This window comes from Conger conger, chromosome 6 (genome assembly GCF_963514075.1).
Source record: "Conger conger chromosome 6, fConCon1.1, whole genome shotgun sequence".
NCBI lineage: Eukaryota > Metazoa > Chordata > Actinopteri > Anguilliformes > Congridae > Conger > Conger conger.
In genome coordinates, this window is record NC_083765.1 from 44,155,584 (window position 1) to 44,168,083 (window position 12,500).

The 12,500-nt window shown below is 45.3% G+C and overlaps 1 protein-coding gene across 1 annotated transcript in view; it reads left to right on the forward strand.

The window, feature by feature from the left end:
• Positions 1-12,500, forward strand: part of LOC133130040 (zinc finger protein 536-like) — a 163,703-nt gene that overhangs the window by 54,811 nt on the left and 96,392 nt on the right. The window contains exon 2 of the mRNA XM_061244260.1: positions 8,129-8,243. The gene's annotated coding sequence lies outside the window, so the exon portion shown is untranslated. The remainder of the gene's footprint in view (positions 1-8,128; positions 8,244-12,500) is intronic.

A 12,500-nucleotide genomic window follows, 5' to 3' on the forward strand; every position in this document is an offset into this window, starting at 1 on the left:
CAGCCTCCAGAAACTGGCTTTTCTGCCAGCAGAGCACTGGGTGCCTATATATGAAGGGATGAATGAATAGAAATAAAAATCATTATACTTGTAACTGGAGCTGTATAATCTCCTTTGGATGCAGTGCACCATCAATCCTCTGAATTCTTCCGACCGTCAAACACTGGCTTCAGGGGCCAAGAAAGGGGTGGGGGACTCAAGGCCCCTGAATGACAGGGGTCCTCAAATCTTTTTTACAACATTGTATTTTCTGGGATGGTGGTCCCAGTGTGCAATGTTTTCATGGGACCCAAAGTCCCTGGTGGTGACTGTTGTGGTACAGGGATGCTCCACATAGCGATTCTCTCTTATGATCCCAGCAGAAACCTCTCTCCCACTCCCCCTCGTTTGGGAGCTGTGACAGTCGTAAGCACAGAGCAAGCGAGAGATTTGGGTCAGAACGTAAACTCTTGCTCTCTCTCTCCCTCTCTTTCTCTCTCACTCTGTCTCTGTCTCTCACTCTTTCTGCGGAGAGGAAAAGCCCTCTCCTGGTGATTCAACACAGTCGTGCGTCGCTGCCACGGCGATGGGAGTGGTGTCGCCCGCCCGCCCCGTTCACAGACATCAGTTAAACCCTCCTGCACCCTCGTCCCACAGTGTAACTCCTCTGATCCACACTGGAGAACTCCAAACCAAACGCTGGCCAGTAAGACCTCCTCTTCTGGGGATCATGTTAGGGTTGGTTTTCCTCGGGACCGTAAACACGGTTGTGTCGTTCATAAGGACGCCATGTTTACGGTCAGTGATTCTGCCCACAAGGTACTGAGATGTAAACATTTCACCCTAAAGACTCATTCGGCTTTTTTTTTTTTTGGTGATCCAGTAAATTTGAATCCTGAAATTAAACAACGGGATTGATTTTAACGTAAATTGTTTAATTCTCGTGTTATAAATCTGTACATTACGACCGGCCTCTTTTGTCATCTCCCCCCTCTCCCCAGTTTAGGATGAGGACGTGATTCCGTAAACATGTTTGGGGCAGATCACTGCGGGGGGATGGTCCGTGGAAAAGAATAGGAGCTCGGAGCGGAAACGCTTCAGAAGTATGAAATAATAATGCGTGTGTGGCCCAGCGAGCCTGCGAACACAAATATTTCACAATAAAGTTGTTTAAATAAAGGCCCAGGCCTGGACCACTCGAAGATCGGACATGCTGTGTTAATTACGGGCGCTCATAAAAAATAAACCTTGCGTATAAAATATGACTTTCTACGTGGCAGGATTTAATTTGCGACGAGGTGTGTTAGTCAGATGTGAACGAGGACGGATTGTTTTAAGGAAAAATAAAAAAGGCCTGGGAAGTGGGGGGGGGCAAGGAATCTACGTCTAAAGACAACACAGTCAACAAAGACTTCAGTGTTTACTCAGAATAGAAATTCTTTCAAATTTTGCCCTGCTATTGTACTGTGTTGCAGGAAGAACATAGCTCTGTTAAGTTCTGGGTTTATTGTTTTTTAAACTGTGCGAAACTTAATATGCGTCAAAGTTCAGTGAATGTATCGGTGGAAGTTCACACTGCCCTTTAATGTTCAGTGCCTGTGATATGTCACATCAGAGAGGGAAGAATAGATTATTTTTCCTAAAGCGCAAGGCTTAACATTTGTATTAGTGGGTGGCCCCGCTTATTTTGCATTTTTAAAGTTAGAGTGGACGGCTGTTTTCCTTCGACTCTGCCAGTGTGTAACGGAGGCTGCAGTTACTCGGATGTACATAACACCCAGCAATCCTGCTGCTTTTGTCTTCTGGCCAGCACGTACGTACACACATAGTCGAGGATAATATTAAATACATAGCACCCTCTCTGGGCCAAAGACAAGTAAGTCCAATATTTACCTGTTCATAACCTATTACCTTATGTAGACGTTGGAAATTGGCAGTTGTTATGTTTAGTTGCTATGTTCATGTTTAGTTGTGAATTAGTTTTTCTTTTGATCCAACTTATGTACAGTATATGTGTGTATGACTCTTTGCGAGTGTGTGTGTGTGTGTGTGTGTATGTGTGTATGTGAGAGAGAGTGTGTGAGTGAGAGAGAGAGTAGGAGTTTGGGCAGACGTCGTGTATTTAAAGAACACATCTGGATATGATGAACTGCTGTTTGTCTAAACAGAACATGATATCTCTCGAGCCACCCATGCGTTCATTAGCATTCCCCGCTCGTACTGTACAATGTTTTCAAAAGCAGTGTGATGACAAATATGTCATATACAACAACCTTAAGAGTTTTCCGAGGCCCGTTTCCAAAAAGCGAAACAAGTTTTTGGCAGTTGTTTAGCGTCACAGACCACAGGAGCGTCAACAACAGCTACGCTGTTTTGGTGCAAGTCTTTGGAATGAACCCAATAAATATATTTCTTGAGAATTGGTATATTCCCTGTCGACCGAAAGGCTCTGTTTCTTATAATTGGTGTAAGATTGCTTGGCCTGAGGTGCGGAATCTTATAAGTTTCCAATTTCTTAGACTGTTGGCATTTTGGAAGTTATCGCACATGGTGCACTGGCAGAACACAGTTATTTTTTATGTTAAATCTAAATACTAAATAAAAAATATATTGTTTGTTTGGAGCAGGTACTGTAGACATGTCTAAGGAAGACACTTAAGGAATTACTCCTCTCTGTGGCTTTACAGCCTATAGTCTAGTGGCCTAGGAGCTTGACTGGGACCTGGGCGGTTGGTGGTTCAAGCCGTAGTTTAGTGTAGCTGTTGGGCCCCTGAGCAAGGCACTTTACCCCACATTGGCCCCTGCTTAGTCTCGTCAACTGTAATTCCTTGTGGATAACAGCTTCAGCTAAGTAACTGTAATGTAATCAGGTGTCCATGCTTTCATCAAGAACCAGTGTTTGATCAATCGCATGAAATTAAACAAGTTTGGATTTAATTTTTTCTCAATGCGGAGGAAATTATTTGTCACTGTATTGTATAACTTTACATTATGTATGGTATTGTATTAGAATTTTTGACATGTTACCTTAATTTAGGTTCTTTGGATTACACATTCTAAACTTCAGTGAAGTCTTTGTGGGCTCAGCAAACATAAATAAGGTATATTAACTAAGTATATTGTGCTGTTTAGGTAACAACACCAATAGGTCCTGTAAAATAATTGCAGTTTTCTTTACTACATTTCATAAATTCATTCAAAATTTCATGTTTATGTTTTTATGTTGGCCTAGTGTACAAATTTTAATGACATGTTCTTGGTCATTTCAGTTTTGTATTTGAATGAAGTAATGAAACGTATTTCACAAAGCTATGCAAATATCTCACTGAACCCATTAGTCTTGCACAAAGAGAGTTAATTCAACTTATTTATGGTTGCTTTGCCAACATAAAAGGCTTGTTAGAATTTCTAACTTAACTTAAAAAGTGCATTGTAATCAGTTTTACAAGAGTTAGATGAGCCTAACTGTACATGTTTTAAAGTGTACCAAAGTAGAGAATGGAGAACCTAAGAAACCCGGAATAATATGCAAGCAATATATCATATGAAGCTGAATTCCAGTTGGCTTTTTTGCCTGTAAATTAAAGAGAGAGAGAAATAGATAGAGAAAGCGATAGAGTAAGACAAAAAGAGAATGAAAGAGAGAAATAGAAAGTGACAGAGATAGAGTGAGACAAGAAGAATGAAAGAGAGAAATAGAAAGCGACAAAGATAGAGTGAGACAAAAAGAATGAAAGAGAGAACGAGAGAAAGAAAGAGAGAGCTCCAGATTCATCTGCTTCGTAATTCCATTCACCCGGGCCTGCACACAGTGTAGGCGCATGTCTGGAATAATAAGAGTCTAATCAGATTTAGACGGGGAATTGATTGTTGTGTGGCAGAGGGGGTAGAAGGGGGCGACAATAGCCCAAATGTAAGTGTTAATTTTTATGCTAATCCCGCCATCTCCGTGTGATGCAATTTGGTCTCCCCCAGCAGGAGATACGCTCGCCGGGAAGGATGTCAGCAGGCCGGCGAGACCCTGAAAGATTGTAATTTATTAGGTGCGTTTCTATTAGCGCGTGGCGCGGCTGTTAGCGGACGGGGCTAGCTCCAGCACTCTCGACCCTGAACCGTGTCGGCTCGTCTGGCTGGAGTAAGGGAGAGGAGTGGGGGGGGTTACCTTTTTGCTACACCATCCACTCCCACCCACCTAGAAAAAATGGCCCATTTGAAATAGTTCAATTACATTTTTCGATGCAAAAACACGGGAGGTGAGGTAATGAGAAGACGGAATTGCCGTCCAATCAAAACGGCGTCTCTGTTTGTCTCCTACTTCGGGCCGCTTTCGGATGGGGGTGTCTTGACAGGGACAGAAGATGAGAAATGGGTGAATGGACAGAAAGAGGGTGAAGAGAGGAGAATGGAGGAGAAAAAGGAGGTGGAGGGGTGAGGGTGTACGTGCTCCGTGATGAGCTGCAGGCTGCTACATTCCCCACATGTTGTCATGTGATCCATTTACACTGACAAAGGATGATGTAATCTGTGATGAATGCAGATGACAGGAGGACTGCGCCCTTATTTGGGCATCTTCCGGGCTGCCCAACAACTCCCTGTCAACAGGCTGCTCACCACACTTCCCCTCTCCCCTCTGACTCTTCTCTCTCTCCCTCTCTTTCTCTCTCTCCCTCTCTCTCTCTCCCTCTCTCTTCTCTCTCCCTCTCTTTCTCTCTCTCTCTCCCTCTCTCCCTCTCTCTCTCCTCTGTCTCTCTCTCTCTCCCTTTCTTTATCTCTCCCCATCTCTCCCTCTCTTTCTATCTCCCCATCTTTTCCTCTCTTTCACTCCCTCTCTCTCCCCTGTCACTCTCTCCCCCTCTCTCTCTCTGTCCCTCTCTCCCTCTCCTTCTCTCCTTCCTTCCCTCTCTCTCTCCTGCTGTTGTCTGTTCAGTACGTGTTTGTTCCAGGGCGCGCGGCCATTGTTTACGGGTGTGCCGACAGTGTCAGAGGTTCTGGTGTAATTCGCATATAGGTCAATTAAATTCACCAACATCTGCTCTCCCCTCCCCATTTGCATACAGCATTCATATGTTAATGGGGGTCCATTTTTTTTTTTTGTTTCGTATCTGCTAATTTCCTGCCCATCTCCTCCGCGTTGTCCTTGTTAAAAGAGGAGCGTGAGTTTGGGATTGGAGCGCCGGAGTTATGTGGAGCGGGAGCCCAGCCCGTCCCTCTTTTCCGTTCCCGTAAGGAGCGCCGCCGGGCTGGAAAAGCTGGAGGCGGTTTTCCGAGTTTTGCCATGCGGATTTGAGCAGGAATACTTGCATGCCTCTCATTCCGGAGCAGCTTAAAGCCTCATGAATCAGTAACGACGCAGATGGACCAGTGATAATCTATTTAGAATGCCTGATAGCAAATATCGCTGTGCGGGCAAGCTGGAGTGAAGATATTTAGTTTAGTTTCTCAGCTTTATGCGTGCGTGTGTGTGTGTGTGTGTGTGTGTGTGTGTATGTACAGTGAGTTCCGTAACATTTGGGGTAAATACATATTTTTCCTTGATTTGGTTCTACTCCGCAGTGTCAGATTTATGGTCAAACCAATCAAATCTGGTTAAAGTGCAAATTCTCAGCTTTTATTAAAGGGTAAAAGCTGATAATACCCACAAATGTGGGTATTTTTGACACATTTTGGTTTCACAATGTATGGTACCATTCAAAGGTATATAATGTATATTATTTAAATTACGTGAAGTAGTAATGTTATGTATGCGAAGGACTTTGTGTCCGTTGCATCTGTGAAGCCTGTGACCCATCACCATCACCATGTGCAGAGTATCTTCTCTGGTGATGCTCTCCCAGGCCTGTGCTGCAGCCATAGCGCCTGCCTGTTTTGGGGACGAGTCGTCTTAAGTTTTCTCTTCTGCATATGAAACCCGTGTTCAATTGGATTCAGACTGGCTTGACTAGTGAAGAATTTTCCAGTTTTTGGCTTTAAGAAACTAATTTGTTGTTTTAGCTAAAACTAATGTCTTGCCTTAGGATGGAGTGCCGTTTGGAAGCATTTGTTTGGAGCCTGAGCAGACAAGGTGCTTCTGTACTCTTCACAGTTCATTGTGCTGCTGCTATCAGCAGTTACATCATCGATGAAGACCAGTGAGCCGGTACCGGTGCCGGCCATGCCTGCTCAAACCATAACGACCCCACCACCTCCACATTTCACAGATAGGGGCCGTGCTTTGGACCTCGGGTAGTTCCTTTTGGCATGCAAATGTTGCTCTCGCCATCAATCTGAGACATGTGAATCTTGGTCTCATCTTACCTTTGTCCAGAACTCTGCAGACTCGTTTAGGTACTGCTGTAACATGCCCATCCTGTTTTTGCAGCTAACTAGTGATTTGCATCTTGGATTTTAGACTCCTTAGTTCTGTTTGTGAAGTCTTCTGCTGACAGTAGTCACTGACACATCCCTCCTTGGCCTACCAGGCCTTTGCAAGTACTGAGCTCACTCGTGCTCTCCTTCTTATAAATGACTTTCCAAACAGTTGACTTTGGTAAACCTAAGGTTTGCCGTATGTCTCTGACTGTTTTTTCTTATTTCTCAGCCTCATAATGGCTTCCTTGACTTCTATTAGTGCATCTCTGATCTTCATCTTTACAAGCGCCAATAACATACTCCAAAGGCAATCAAGAGCAAGAATAAAGTCATTTGTCCCAAACATTATGGAGCTCACTATATATTTGTATTCTGTGTGTACTGTGTGTGCATTTGTGTGTGTGTGTGTCTGTGTGTGCACGTGCATGTGTATTCTGTGTGTATTAGCGTGTGTGTGTACTGTATGTGTGTGTACTCTGTGTGGGTGTGTGTGTACTGTATGTGTGTGTGTGTGTACTCTGTATGTGTACTGTATGTGTGTGTGTGTACTCTGATGGATATTATGATGACAACTATGTTTAGAACAGCATTTCATGTGTATTTTGCTAGTTTCTGGATGTGATGCTTTGACTTATGGTAGAACCTATGCACTTGTAAGTCGCTTTGGATTAAAAGCGTCTGCCAAATGACTAAAATGTAAAATGTAAAAATGTACTCTGTGTGTGTGCTTTGTGTGTGTACTGTATGTGTGTGTACTCTGTATGTGTACTGTATGTATGTGTGTGTGTACTTTGTGTATGTGCTGTATGTGTGTGTGTGTGTGTGTGTGTGCGTGCGTGTGTACGTGTGTGTGGTGAATGGGAACTCAAAGCGTGAGGGAATAGTAATTTCTGACAATATTTCAGTAGCAGCCCATGTATCATTGGCCAAAAAAAGCAGCTCTTAATGGGGTTTTGACTGGAGGTGTAAATAGCGCTGAAGGTCTGCGTGTCTGTGTTAGCTGCAGAGTTAGATTTAGCACGTTAGAAGGGTGGGAGGAGGAGGTGGGGAAGATGGAGTGAGGGGCTGTCAGATGTGGCAGATGACAAATATGAGCCCTTATTGATCTTATGAAAATGAACCATCCCCAGCCGCGCAGAGCTGGATTTAGCTGTGTGGCCTTTCACCAGCAGCCTTGAGTCAAGGTGGATGTGTGTGTGTGTGTGCGTGTGTATATGTATGCATAAATTTGTGCGTGTGTGTGTGTGTGTGTGTGTGTGCATGTGTAGGCATAAATGTGTGTATGTGTGTGTGCGTGTATGTGTGTGTTGTGTATGCATAAATGTGTGTGTGTGTGTGTGTGTGTGTGTGTCTGTGCATATGCGTAAATGTGTGTGTGTGTGTGTATGTGCCTGTGAATATGTGTGTGTGTGTGTATGTGTGCATGCGCACCTGTGCATGCATGTGTGAGTATGTGTGTGTGTGTATGTGTGCATGCGCACCTGTGCATGCATGTGTGAGTATGTGTGTGTGTGTATGTGTGTGTGTGTTGTGTATGCACAAATGTGTGTATGTGTGTATGTGTGTGTCCGTGCCTATGCGTAAATGTGTGTGTGTGTATGTGTGTAAATATATGTGTAAATACGTGAGTTGTGTTAGCTGCAGAGTTGGGGGGAGGGATTGTTGGGGTAGTTGATATATTTTAATTGCACTGCCCAACCCTAGTGTATGGATTCCATTTTTGGCCTGAGTCTCCTTGACCTCTCTTTGAGTTTTCTGCATTTCTCCCTAACCCCTGTTTTCACCCTCTCTGTTCCTCCAGGGTGACCCTCTCCACCCCGTCTCTGTCACTCACTGTCACCCTCGACACACTGCGGCTGGGACACTCCCTTACCTGCCTGAAGGGCCTCACACAGGTATGCTGGTAGCTTGTTAAGGTAAGACTGCCCATACTGCCAATCATGAACATGGAGCGGATCAAAATTAAATATGAATTATGCTTGCGTGTGCTGCATTACAGCATACCCATCTTCCTGTTGAGAGAAGACTAAATATATTTAACTCTACAACCAATCAGGTTAGAGCCTGCATACTCAACACTGTTTTCTCTTCATGGTGTCCTCCAGTAGCATGAAGGCACAGTTATCACTAACACAGTTGTGTGTTAGTGGGTTCTACCCGTATAGTGGTAAATGCTGTCTGTCCTAATTTGTGCCTATGGACTTACCGAAGAGCCAAGTGCACTTGTGCAAAGACCGATGTGAAGTCTTCATGGGCCATATTGCAGACCTGCAATGCTTCATATCTCACCAACAATCTCCATAGCCTGTGACCACCTGGCACATAGTTGGGATGAGATCATTTGGTGGTAAACAGAGGAATCATAACATACTTAAACACCCCCCCCCCCACTCACAGCCTTTACTAACTGACCCACTCAGTCTTTACTGACTGACCCACTCACTGTGTTTACTGACTCATCCACTCAGTCTTTACTGACTGACACACTCACTGTGTTTACTGACTGACCTGCTCACAATGGCCATTTCCTTTAACAGCAGTAGTTCTGCTTCTCACTATATACACACCATCAATCACTCAGGAATAAATACCATTTTATGTGCCATTGTAATTCACAAACCGCAAGCAAGTAAATTATTTGGATCAACAGCCTTTGGTGTTTCTTTAATAACTTAATTTCCCATAGCACTGAAAATCCATCCTGATCGCGGATTTTGTGTGGAATCTCTTGATGTGGCAGCCCTTGTAATAACACATTCACAGCTAAGCATGATAAAAGTGTTTGGCTGAAAAATAAGTGCGGTTTGTTAAAACTGTGTAGTGACCTTGCATGCTTCCTATAAACTCAGTCTTCATCTAACACATCTAAAAATGTGCCTGAAGGCTGTATCAGTGAAGATTAACATCTCTTGTCAGTCAAATGAACCCCGCTCTCTTTGGGAACATACTGTGCATATCCCCCCAGGTCAGCGGGGGCAATCACAGACACGTCTAACGGCCTCTGACAGCAGATCTGGAATCTGTCACTGATCAAGATCAGTTCCGTCACAGCTCGAGATCAGTTCTGTTACAACTCAAGATCAGTTCTGTTACAACTCCAGATCAGTTCTGTTACAACTCCAGATCAGTTCTGTTACAACTCCAGATCAGTTCTGTTACAACTAAAGATCAGTTCTCTTACAATTCCAGATCAGTTCTGTCACAACTAAAGATCAGTTCCATTAGAACAGTTCTGAGAGACATCATAACTAAGTTAATTAATTGAAGAACAGAACTGAGTAAAATGAAACGTGCAGATTCCTGGGTCACTGAAGGCATGCCTCCCATTCACCTCCAGCCCCTGTGGGCCTTTGGGGGGCAGTTAATCTCCCCACGCTCATGGAAATGTAGGCAGAGGAATCATCTCCGTTGACGGGTCAGGCCAAACTCACCCGTGCAGCGTGTTTCCCGTCTCTGTGTCTGCAGCGCTGTCATTTCACACCCATTTACATCACGCCCCTGGATTCAGCCTACACAGAATCAAACAGCAGGCGCAGCCAGTGTGACGCGGCAGGGCTTTGACAGGTGAGGGTTTGGGGGAGTAATCAGTCCCCGTGCTGGGACCAGCCCTCTGGCCTTTACCAAAGTGACTTCCAGCGCGTTGCGCGCCACGCGGCTCTTTATCCGTCCGTACCGCCGCGCGCGCGGACGCTTCCGGAATGAAAGCGGCGCGTTGGGCCCTGTCTCTGTATGCGCCGGCGTGTCTGGGGATCCGGCGCTTAATAACAGCCACCTTCCCGCTCAGCCCGCTCGCATCGCGCCTAATTCACGCTGACGGATAGCGCTCGACAGCCCGTCTCCGTCCGCCTCTCCCCCTTCCCCTCTCACTCACCGCACTTCCACGGGCTGTCAGTTCTAATCTGCCATTCGCTCTTTACGTCGTGCGGGTGTTATTCGCTCTTTACGCTGTGCGGGTGTTATTCACTCTTTACGTCGTGCGGGTGTTATTCACTCTTTACGTCGTGCGGGTGTTATTCACTCTTTACGCTGTGCGGGTGTTATTCACTCTTTACGTTGTGCGGGTGTTATTCACTCTTTACGTTGTGCGGGTGTTATTCACTCTTTACGTTGTGCGGGTGTTATTCACTCTTTATGTCGTGCGGGTGTTATTCACTCTTTACGTTGTGCGGGTGTTATTCACTCTTTACGTTGTGCGGGTGTTATTCACTCTTTATGTCGTGCGGGTGTTATTCACTCTTTACGTTGTGCGGGTGTTATTCACTCTTTATGTTGTGCGGGTGTTATTCACTCTTTACGTCGTGTGGGTCTTATTCGCTCTTTACGCTGTGCGGGTGTTATTCACTCTTTATGTCGTGTGGGTGTTATTCACTCTTTACGTCGTGTGGGTGTTATTAGCTCTTTACGCTGTGTGGGTGTTATTCGCTCTTTACGCCGTGCGGGTGTTATTAGCTCTTTACGTTGTGCGGGTGTTATTAGCTCTTCACGGCGTGAGGGTGTTATTCGCTGTTTACATTGTCCGGGTGTTATTCGCTGTTTACCCCGTCCGGGTGTTATTAGCTCTTTACGGCGTGTGGGTGTTATTCGCTCTTTACGCCGTGCGGGTGTTATTAGCTCTTTACGTTGTGCGCGTGTTATTAGCTCTTCACGGCGTGAGGGTTGTTATTCGCTGTTTACATTGTCCGGGTGTTATTCGCTGTTTACCCCGTCCGGGTGTTATTAGCTCTTTACGGCGTGAGGGTGTTATTCGCTGTTTACATTGTGCGGGTGTTATTCGCTCTTTACCTCGTGCGGGTGTTATTTGCTGTTTACCCTGTCTGGGTGTTATTAGCTCTTTATGGCGTGCGGGTGTTATTCGCTGTTTACATTGTGCGGGTGTTATTCGCTGTTTACCCCGTCCGGGTGTTATTCGCTCTTTACGTTGTGCGGGTGTTATTCGCTCTTTACGCCGTGCGGGTGTTATTCGCTGTTTACATTGTGCGGGTGTTATTCGCTGTTTACGTCGTGTGGGTGTTATTCGCTGTTTACGCCGTGTGGGTGTTATTCGCTGTTTACCCCGTCCGGGTGTTATTCACTCTTTACGTTGTGCGGGTGTTATTCGCTCTTTACGGCGTGCGGGTGTTATTCGCTGTTTACATTGTGCGGGTGTTATTCGCTGTTTACATTGTGTGGGTGTTATTCGCTGTTTACATTGTGCGGGTGTTATTCGCTCTTTACGGCGTGCGGGTGTTATTCGCTCTTTACATTGTGCGGGTGTTATTCGCTGTTTACATTGTGTGGGTGTTATTCGCTGTTTACATTGTGCGGGTGTTATTCGCTCTTTACGGCGTGCAGGTGTTATTCGCTGTTTACATTGTGCGGGTGTTATTCGCTGTTTACATTGTGTGGGTGTTATTCGCTGTTTACATTGTGCGGGTGTTATTCGCTCTTTACGGCGTGCAGGTGTTATTCGCTGTTTACATTGTGCGGGTGTTATTCGTTGTTTACGCCGTGCGGGTGTTATTCGCTCTTTACGTCGTGCGGGTGTTATTCGCTCTTTACGCCGTGCGGGTGTTATTCGCTCTTTACGTCGTGCGGGTGTTATTCGCTCTTTACGCTGTGTGGGTGTTATTCGCTGTTTACCCCGTGCGGGTGTTATTCACTCTTTACGTTGTGCGGGTGTTATTCACTCTTTACGTTGTGCGGGTGTTATTCACTCTTAATGTTGTGCGGGTGTTATTCACTCTTAATGTTGTGTGGGTCTTATTCGCTCTTTACGTCGTGCGGGTGATATTCGCTCTGTCATTTTTACCCCGGTGATGGAGGCAGTTGTTCATCTGACCCGAACGTTAGTGGATCTCACCCGGTTTGGGCTGAACGTGCCGGGTGGAGAGCAGAGGATTGTGGGATTGCAATCGCACAGGAGTGTGGGACTATGTTTTTTCCTCAGGTTCTTCCTCTCTCCTCTGTGTTTATTTTCCTGCGAATTTGCTTCTTGTTTTTTCTAGTTTTTTTGACAATGGCTTTCGGAAGATGCTTTTGTGTTTTGCAAGTTCAAGTTTTCTCTGCACTTGTCTTGGCTGTCACACATACACACACACATACACACACACACTGCACTGTGTTAACATGCTTTCATAAACTGAGCAGATGCTGTAGGTAGCACTTTATCAGCACATCACACTTTAATACGCACT